The sequence below is a fragment of the Henckelia pumila genome, chromosome 4, assembly GCF_033568475.1.
Source record: "Henckelia pumila isolate YLH828 chromosome 4, ASM3356847v2, whole genome shotgun sequence".
NCBI classification, from domain to species: domain Eukaryota; kingdom Viridiplantae; phylum Streptophyta; class Magnoliopsida; order Lamiales; family Gesneriaceae; genus Henckelia; species Henckelia pumila.
The window spans coordinates 130,494,172-130,504,976 of NC_133123.1; the positions used below are offsets into that span (position 1 = coordinate 130,494,172).

Sequence of the window (10,805 nt, forward strand, 5' to 3'; positions counted from 1 at the left end):
GTAGCTCGAAGCATGTCCTCGAGAGTACGGATAGTCCTCTCCGATTGTCCATCAGTCTCTGGATGATACGCTGTGCTCAAACTCAAAGTGGTACCAAGAGCACGCTGAAAACTCCCCCAAAATCTTGAGGTGAAACGAGGATCTCTGTCGCTCACAATACTCAGTGGAATACCATGCAAACGGACAATTTCTTGCACATACAGCCGTGCCATCCTGTCGAAGGTGAAATCCCGGTTATATGGTAAGAAATGCGCGGATTTCGACAATCGGTCAACAACAACCCAAATCGCGTCGCAATTCCTGGAAGACATAGGCAAGTGGGTGACAAAGTCCATCGTCACATGCTCCCACTTCCACTCAGGAATATCGAATTGTGAAGTAGACCTCTAGGTCGACGATACTCTGCCTTGACCTGCTGACACACAAGGCATCGGGACACGAACTGATAAACGTTGCGCTTCATTCCTTTCCACCAAAATCGAGTACGTAGATCCTTGTACATCTTCATGCTGCCAGGATGTACTGAGAACCTACTATGATGAGCTTGCGATAAGATCTCGTCTCTAAGTGCGGAATCATCAGGCACAACCACACGTCCAGAAAGACACAACAAACCATCCGCCTGAAAATGGAAACCAGCTGAATTCTCACCCTCAGTGAATCGGGCTAATCTCTGCATCTTGGGATCAACACCCTGTGCCTCACGAATACGTCTATACAAGGCTGGCTCGGCAAGTACAGACGCAACATGAACTCCCTATTATTCCTTCTTATGACGGAAAGTGAAACCCAAGGAACAACACTCTTCGACCATTCGTGACACTGCACTGGTACGAAGGGAACTCAAATAAATCTTGCGACTAAGCGCATTAGCAACCGGATTAGAAGATCCTGGATGGTAATTGATTTCGCAATCATAGTCCTTCAGCAAGTCCATCCAACGGCGCTGTCGCATGTTCAACTCTGCCTGAGTGAATAGGTACTTCAAACTCTTATGATCAGTAAAAATTTGGAATCGTTCACCGTACAAATAATGACGTCATATCTTCAGAGCAAAGACAATGGCTGCAAGCTCTAGATCATGTACGGGATAATTCCCCTCGTGAGTCTTTAGTTGCCTGGAGGCATAGGCAATCACATGCCCATTTTGAGTCAACACACACCCCAAACCCTGAAGAGAAGCATCGGTGTGGACTACGAAACCACCAGATCCAGTCGGCAAGGATAGCACTGGAGTAGTCGTCAATCTACGTCTCAACTTACGAAAACTGTCTTCGCACGCGGAAGACCACTCAAAAGAAACATCCTTTCGCGTAAACTGTGTCAAAGGCCTGGCTATCTGAGAGAAATTTTCCACGAATCGACGGTAGTATCCGGCCAAACCCAAGAAACTACGAATCTCAGATGCTGTCGTCGGGCGCGACCAATTAAGAATAGCCTCTGTCTTGCTAGGATCCACTGATACTCCATCTCTAAAAATGACATGACAAGGAATACAACTCGGTCAATCCAAAAGTCACACTTGCTGAGCTTAGCATACAACTGATGCTCTCGCAAGGTCTGTAAAACAGTACGAAGATGAAAGGCATGCTCATCCATGCTACGATAATACACAAGGATGTCATCGATGAACACTACAAAGAACTTATCTAAGAGCTCTCGGAAAACCCTGTTCATCAAATCCATGAAAATAGCTGGAGCATTCGTCAGACCAAATGGCATCACTAAGAACTCATAGTGCCCATATCGAGTACAAAATATTGTCTTCGAAACATCATCGTCTCTAACTCGCAACTGATGATACCCAGAACGCAAGTCGATCTTGGAATAGACAGAAGTACCCTGCAATTGATCAAACAGATCGTCAATCCGCGGGAGAGGATACTTGTTCTTTACTTTCACTTTGTTCAACTGACGATAGTCAATGCACAAACGCATCGAACCATCCTTCTTCTTGACGAATAGAACCGGGGCTCCCCAAGGTGAAACACTGGGTCGAATGTAGCCCTTATCAAGAAGATCCTGCAACTGCTGCTGCAACTCTCGCATCTCAGATGGAGCTAATCGGTACGGTGCTCGGGAAATCGGCGCTGTCCCTGGCAACAAGTCAATGCCAAACTCGATCTCTCGCACAGGTGGTAACCCTGGAATCTCGTCGGGAAACACATCCGGGAACTCACTGACTACTGGTATCTCCTCCATGTCCGGACCCTCTAAGGATGCATCAATCGCATAGATCAGGTAGCCTTCTCCGCCAGACTCTAAAGCACGTCGGGCTTTCAGAGCAGAAACCACTGGCATCGGGGGTCACGCTCCCTCACCATAGAAATACCAAGCATCCTCAGCCTCGGGGCGAAACTGGACAAATCTCTGGTAGCAATCCACTACCGCTCGATACGAAGTCAGAAGATCAATCCCGATGATACCATCAAAGTCATCCATCGCTAAAATCATCAGGTTAGCGCTCAACAGATGTCTCTCAAATCCCAAAATACAACCCAAAACAAGACGCTTAGCTAAGACTTTCTGACCCATCAGAGTCGAAACCGCTAACAAGACGTCTAAAGAAACAAAAGATAATCTATGCCTCTTAACAAACCGAGCTGATAGGAATGAATGCGAAGCACCGGTATCGATCAAAATATAAGCAGGAAAACCGCACAAACTAAAAGTACCTGCAATCATGTTCTCACTGTCTGCCTGAGCCTGCTCCTGGTTCAGCGCAAACACCTGCCCCTGAGCATGCGGGCGCGATGACTGTCCTCTCGAAGAAGACTGAGAATGATGTCGCTGTGATGGCTGTGACTGCTGACGCTGCTGCGACGAAGGCTGCTGCTGATACTGTGGTGGCTGATAGATAGTGGTTTGAGAACCACCAACACTCCCCGAACCACTCACTGTACCGATCAAAGTGGGACAATCTCTCTTCATGTGACCCTTCTGACCGCACTGAAAACAAACACCAGTGATATGAGGACACGGTCCTGGGTGATGCTTCTGTTTGCACTGACGACAACATCGTGAATCAACAAAATGATGAACACCGCCAGATCCGGAAGAAGAAGAAGAAGAAGAAGAAGAAGAAGAAGAAGTACCACCATGTCTCTTAAAAGACTGGGCCCTTGGACCCAAAGAGCTAGATGGTCTGGATGCAGAAAATCAGAAAGTCATGTTCCTCTGCAGACTGTCCTCTGCCTGGTGACAATTGTTCACCAAATTCTCGAAGTTCCTCTCTCTGCCCACGGCAACCAACTGATGAATGTCAGGGTTAAGGCCCTAAAGAAATAGATCGTGCATCGTCTCTGAGCTATTCGCAATATGGGGACTGAAAGAAAGAAGCTCAAATAATTTCTGCTGGTACTCATCAATGGTCATAGTACCCTATCGCAAACTCAGCAACTCGCTCGCCTTCGTCTGACGCAAAGCTGGAGGAAAGTAATGCTTCTCAAATGAAGACTTAAACTCAGCCCAAGTAGCGGTACCCCTGGCGTCAATAAACGGAGTAGAAGTAGCTCTCCACCACCTCTTCGCATTTCCCTCTAGAACAAAAGCTAAAGTCTCCATCTTCTGGGCTTCAGTACACTGATACTCCCGAAAACAACTCTCCATACGCTCCAACCAGTCCTCAGCAACTGTAGGAGCCTCGCCACCCACCAATGGCTTAGGAGCCATCTGAAGAAAACGGTTCATACTAAAACGCCTATGATCCTCATGATGATGTCTACGGTGATGTCTCATTGGTGGATCACCCCAACGACCATCTCTAGCCTGACTCTCGTAATCATCATCTGCCATCTGTCAATAACAACAGACAACTCTTAAAATCCGCTTTACTAATTTCCAGTTGCAATGCGCTCTGATACCAATAAATGTAGCGACCCTACCCGGATCCACTACCTAATCAGAGTGATTAGCTCAAGAAACAATAATTAAAGCGTTAAATAGCGGATAATTCCAAAGTACAACAAATCCAATCGGCAAAATACAACCGACGATAGAAACAGTGTATAATTCTTTATACAACCAAATCGAAATTAGGGTATCAGAATCCCTAACAAACTACCTCTGCACGGTAGCAACCTCAACCCTGCTGGGAACCACCGAGACCGTCCAGCCTCAGACCTGACCCGCCACAAGGTGTCCCAAAACACAAAACATAAAGGGCGTGAGCGACTACGCTCAATACGGAAGCAATGATATAAATACAAATATGAGCATGCACATGACTTTAAAAATCAGGGTTAAATCACTTTACTCATGGCGCCTGGAATACACAGTACCGGGCAAGAGAGCGACTCCGCATGGTACTCGTATATTCCCAAGACACGAATCCTCAGGAAGAATCACCTCGACTGATGGAAACTATCATGACTCACATCATACCCGATGCAGTCTCCGTAAAAACATATGCATGTGCTAAAAACAGTAAAACATAGCCAATACAGCACATACATCATGCATCACACACATATGTATAAATATCATGCCGGCTATCTCGGTCAGTACTTACGTACCTCTAACACTGCAGGTCAACTCCTAGCACACCCGTCTAGGTCCAAAGCCTACCAGTCTGCTCTACTGCGTCTACACATGCAAAAGTCCATGCATCACTATAAACGCTCTAAAAGCCTTAACTAAGCTATTTCATACTCCTAAATATTTTTAGGAAGCCAAATTATACCTTCGTCCGTTGTCAGCCCGCTGGTGTAGAATCGCCTCAAAACTTAGGCACACCTCCGCTACGACGCCGGGATCGCTAGGCAACTTCTGGATTCCCAATAGGATGCCTAGAACTCCGTAGATCTAAGTAAGAAGGTTCAAAAACCAGAGGAAAGGAGAGAAAATCGGTGCACAGAATGAGGGCTCGGACCCCTTATTTATAGACGGCGATCGGAACGTCCGATCCCTCATCGGAACATCCGATCGCGAACGGAGCGTCCGATCGTGACATTGGAACGTCCGATGTCACCTCACGTGCGTAAGCAGTGACGTCATCTTGCTGACATCGGTGATGACGCCAGCCCTAGCCAGAACGGAACGTCCGATCCTCCAACGGAACGTCCGATCCAAATCGGAGCTTTCGATCTGTGCTTCGAAGCTTCCGATCCACTTCGGATAATTTTAGGCAAAAACCTTGATTAATTGCGGGTCACTACACCGTTGTCAAAGAAACTCTTGATTTGAGCTGAATTTGATTGCAATAAAGGAATAATTTCAGCGCAAATAGGTAAAAGAAAAGGGTTGGACTGAGAATTTATCCATGTTCATCAAATTTTAGAAGCTTACGACTTAAAGATTGAATTTCGCTCCATGTGAGATCAAAGGAAAATATTTCATCTACTGATTGGATTTCTGGTACGCTCGTGGATTTGTCCATGTAAAGTGTTGCTGGTGTAGTAGTCTTCATAAGGTCTGATCTGTCTAAGCAAAAGGCAATTCCTTCTTTGGATCGATGCTTGAACCGAGCAGTTAATTATATCAGTACCGTCTTCTATTGCCTTTTGATATGCAAGATCAGTAGCTCCGGGGAAATCACCACTTGCTACATTGTGGGATATGATTAAAGCTATTGAGAAAATGGCAAAAAAAATAATCAAATAACAATAGTAACAAAATACTACACTATGAGAGGATGACATTAGATTTCTTCTTCCTTACTTGGAATGACTCTTGAAGCATTCTTATTCTGAGGTATGCATCCTGCAATCAGAAAGATGGTTCTCATGTTAAAGAAAGAGCAAATGAAAACCAAAAGCTGATAACAGATTAAGGATTCATTGTAATATTTGCAGCAACAGATAACAGGTCGGTCAAGAAGTCGAACCAATTGCTTCTGAAGCAGTCAAAGGGAAATCTGTCAAAAAACCATCAACCAAAAATTGAGAATTTTTGAGAATTGAATGTACTCTCTGGTGGGATCGTAGCTGTAATTATAACTCAAATAGTTATCATTAGCAAAATCCAAAGCGTAAACCGTAAGGCCTTGCTTGTGAGTCTTGTACGAGGTTTGTTCCAAGCTACAAGACTCTTGCCTTGTCCATAGGCCAAATGTATGATTAAGGTACAAAAATCCCAGATGCAATAGATTTGATCACAGAGAGCTTGTTAGCAAGTAAACCGTACGTCTCGTTAGTCGTGGGTTCTTGAACATCTTGTGCAAGAAACTGGAAAATGATTTTTGTTTTGGCCGCCCCCAACTTTGGTCGAATGCTCTTCAAGAAACCTATCTCAGGAGATGAGATGAACTCTGGTAATACATCAGTTCTCTCTAGCAAAAACTTCTCCGGACTGATTTTATTTTGCTGATAGAAGAAATCCTACTGAAAATGACATCTCAAGATAAGCCAAAACATATTATGAACCTTAACGCAAACCAAATATATATGCGAAGATAAAGGGAGACCTGAATGTTCAGCCACATTCTTGGAGGAATTTTCAGTGGAATTGCATGTTCCCGTTGATTACCAACTGGGAAGGACTTATGATCGGTGTACCATCGTATACTTCTGTTCTTGTGTATATATTATGGCGTACTGCAGGAGAAGAAGTTTACATATCAAGACAGCTACAATAATCGAAATAAGCCCTTATTATCATTACTTTACCATGCAGAGAACAGGACCCAGACCAATTCGTAGTTACAAAATCTTGATTTCTTGGGGTAAAGACTATAATTTATTGCTTACTACATCGAAGAGTGAAGGAAAAAAGATGCATTATTTCAAGAACTTACGTCCTACTTTCTGGAAAATGACTTCGGCGGGGTAATCCAAGCCAAACCATCCATGGATTTCCTGTCCATTTATGTTGTACACCTTTTCTCCTTTAGGATCCACATCTTGAATATTCGTTGTGTTCATAAGATTGATTTCAGAAACACAAAAACCTTAATTGTCCTTTCTAAAATGCAGATTGCAATACAAAATCGTTCCAGCTGGGAAAAAAAATTAAATTCCAAATGAACTTTGAATGCGGAGAAATATGGTGGAGGTAATCTATGCCCACATAAATTCATAAATTCAGAGCCCATGATTCAAAATCAATCGCTTCGAAAAATTAAGAATTACATACCCGCCAAAACAAATAAAGGCTGAAGACAACTGAAACTCACGAAGAACAGAAATCGCACTACTTCAATTTGCGACAAGGCTTTGAGTTGCACAAATCGGACTCGCAAAGTTTGATCCATACCATGGTTGATGTCGCCTATGCCTGGTGTAGTGACCCAACCCGGATCCACTACTTAATTAGAGTTATAGTAAAAGCGCACGCAAATAAAGCTTACAGCGTAAAGAGCGGATAATTAAAATACAACAAATCCAATCGGCAGAATACAACCGACGTTATCATAAGTGTATAAATACTGTTATACAACCAAATCGAAGGTTCAGGGTAAATAAATCCCTACCCTCTACAACCTCGCACTCCCCAAGCTCAATCCTGCTGAGAGCCGCCTGGACCGTCCAGCCTCAAATCTGCCCCGCCATAAGGTACACAATACCCAAATACAGGGGCGTGAGCTAGAACGCTCAATACGAATCAATGATATAAATACAAATATGCGCACATATATGATTTAAAACTCAAGTGAAAACACTTGCTCATGGCGCCGGGAATATACAGCACCGGCTAGAGAGCTACTCTGCGGGGTACTCGTATATTCCATATCAGGGCTGAGCCAACCCCATCCTGACCCGAATCCAAAACAGGATACAAGTCCCATATGGAAACTGTCATACCTGACTCGAGTCCAAAATGAGATCATTGTTCCCTATGGAGACTGTCAATGACTCACATCTCTCCGGATGCAGTCACACGTAAAATCATGTATGTGCTAAGACGGTAAAACATGCTAAAACATGATAAAAAATATAGCACATACTCATGCAACATATAAGTAAATATATCATGCCGGCTATCTCGGTCAGTACTTACGTACCTCTAACACTGCTGGTCAAACCTAGCTCTTTTGGCCTAGACTCCAAGCCTACTAGTCCAGTCTACTAGCTACTACAATGCAAATATTCATGCATCAACAATTTAGCTCTAAAAGCCTTAACTAAACTATTGCATACTCCTAAATATTTTTAAGATGCCAAAGCTATACCTGCGTCCGTCGTTAGCCCTTTGCTGAAGATAGCCTCAAAACTAGGCCGTAGCTCCGCGACGACGTCTAGATCACTAAGACACTTCCGGATTCTCCGTAGGACGCCTAGATCTCCCTAGATCTGAGTTAGAAGGCTTAGGAATCAAGAGAGAAGAGAGGGAATTGGTGTGAGAAATTAATTCTTGGACCCTCTATTTATAGGCAACGTTCGGAGCCTCCGAACCCGGTTCGGATCATCCGAACATGATCGGAACCTCCGATCGCACCTTTGGAGCATCCGATCGCTCAATATTACGTCAGCCAGGACGTCACCTTGCTGACGTAAGCAATGACGTGTTCCCTGGTCCAGATCGAAGCTTCCGATCTTGCCGATGGAGCGTCCGATCTCGTTCGGAGCCTTCGATCTTGGCACAGAGCTTCCGATCCACTTCGGATCGTCCGAACTCCTCTTCGGACCATCCGATCCTGCTGAACCAATTCAACTAATTCGAGTTCTCTGAATCCATTTTTGAAGTCCGTTGTCCCAACAGGAACTTACTTAATCATGTTTTACTTAATCTAAACATGACCACGTGATTAATTACTCATTAATCACTAATTAGAAATGCGGGTTACTACATTCTCCCCCACTTAAGAAATTTCGTCCTCGAAATTTAAGTCTTAGAGGATAACATAAATAGCCAACCAAATGTTCTTTATTACAACTGAACAAGTATAACTCGATACTAAGAAGTACAAAATCTCAAAATAACTCGGGGTGCTCGGCTAATATCCGGCTCTCCAACTCCCAAGTAGCTTCCTCTGTCCCTCTGCATTTCCACTGTACCATAACCAATGGTATGCGCTTGTTACGAAATACCTTGTCCTTCCTGTCAAGAATCCGTAGGGGTTTCTCCACATATGATAGATCCCGGTCCACCTTTACCTCGATCGGATGTAAAATATGTGACTCGTCCGCCACATATTGCCTCAACAATGACATGTGGAACACATCGTGGATCTCCGAAAGATCGGGTGGCAAGGCCAGACGATAAGAAACATCCCCAACCTTCTCGAGAATCTCGAAAGGACCAATGAATCTAGGTGTCAGCTTACCCTTGCGACCAAATCTCATAACCTTCCGGAAAGGTGACACACGCAAGAAAATGTACTCTCCTACCTCAAAATGAAGTGGCCTGCGGTGAGTGTTCGCGTAGCTAGCCTGTCGATTCTGGGCTGCCTTAACCCTGCGTCGGATCAACTCTACTGCATCAATCATTTTGTGAGACCTCGGTTCTAAACATCTAATTAAGGAGTAAACAATAATTAAGCAACCAAGATCTAAGAAATAAAAGCAAAGCAAAGGAAAAAAAAATTTAAAGAGGGCCGCGCTCGGGCGGCCGAAAACCACCGCTCGAGCGCGCCCTGGACAGAGGCGCTACTGATCTCAGAGTGGGGTGTGCTCGGGCTGCTAAAAATTGCAGCTCGGGCACCCCCCTACAGCAGAAATAGAACAGCAGGAAAACATGCTTGAAACTCCATCTAAAACTATTCCAATGCAATCCAAATCAACACATACATTAAAAAATGCAGTTCCTACGATTAATACATGAAGTTCTAGAGTTTAACAACTACTCCAAAATAGAACATGCCATGATAACAACACGGCAAAGCTTGCATGTCAATACAACATAATAACGGAGTTCGATATCTAAACATGTTCTAACAATACTAAGTAGACATGCTGACACGACTTCTAAACCGAGTCTCACTGCTACAACTTTCTCTTGGAGCTAACCATGCCTCTTCTGACTTGATCCTGCCCCACCTGTTGCCAAGTACACATACAAAACAAAGCAACAGCCGGATAACCGGTGAGAACAACATTTCCAGTAAAAGCAACATAACAATTTATACAACAATCAACATGCTTTCAATACAACAATTAAATTAATAACAACGTAATGAATGCATGTCTTTTAAACCGGGATATCAATCTGATAAACGAGGGATTGCTGCTGTGCTTTTGGGATCCCGAGGATAAGATCACGTAACAACTCACCGATCCTCCCAATCGAGGTGGTGCCACGTATCCCACTCCTCTAGACTTTGAGCAACCATAATGAGTATGCTAGCACTAGGCGAAATACTATAACCTAGGCCACTTAATCATAGTTCCCAAACGTCTAAACAAAAAGGACGGTTCTGCCCGCTGAAAACAAGATTGGCTCAAGATGAATGCATAACATAAATATAACACATAAGTCATTTAACAAAAGCCAATACAATCAAACAAGACACAAGTTCCTCATGCTAGAACAAGTGTAAATGCAAGTATGTGATTTCAAAAAGGAAAAATCGAGAACCACAGTCCCGAGTATGCTATCCCGCTACGATGACTGCTTTTACCTTTCAATGCAGTAGCTCCCAAGTCTGGATACGCTACAAAGAGATTGTATCAAAGTCTAACCAATCTATACAACAACAAGGTAATGGTTCAAGGTAAACACTATACTGTTCTTCGTTCAAATCTCTGAAACGATCAAACAGCTGCTAACTCAGGGCTTGGAAACTCCAAACGAATCTGTTCAGATACAAGAGATGATTGATCAATAACCACGATCAACTTACAAGCCAAGTTCATAACTCAAAAACGGTTCGAAATCTCCAAAACTCAAACCGACGGCATAACGGCTATAACTGAACAAACCAGTAACGC

General features: G+C 43.8%; 1 pseudogene; it reads right to left on the bottom strand.

Moving 5' to 3' along the window:
- Positions 1 to 5,138: 5,138 nt before the first annotated feature.
- LOC140861750 (glycerophosphodiester phosphodiesterase GDPDL6-like) lies at positions 5,139 to 7,189 on the bottom strand (annotated as a pseudogene).
- Positions 7,190 to 10,805: the final 3,616 nt, after the last annotated feature.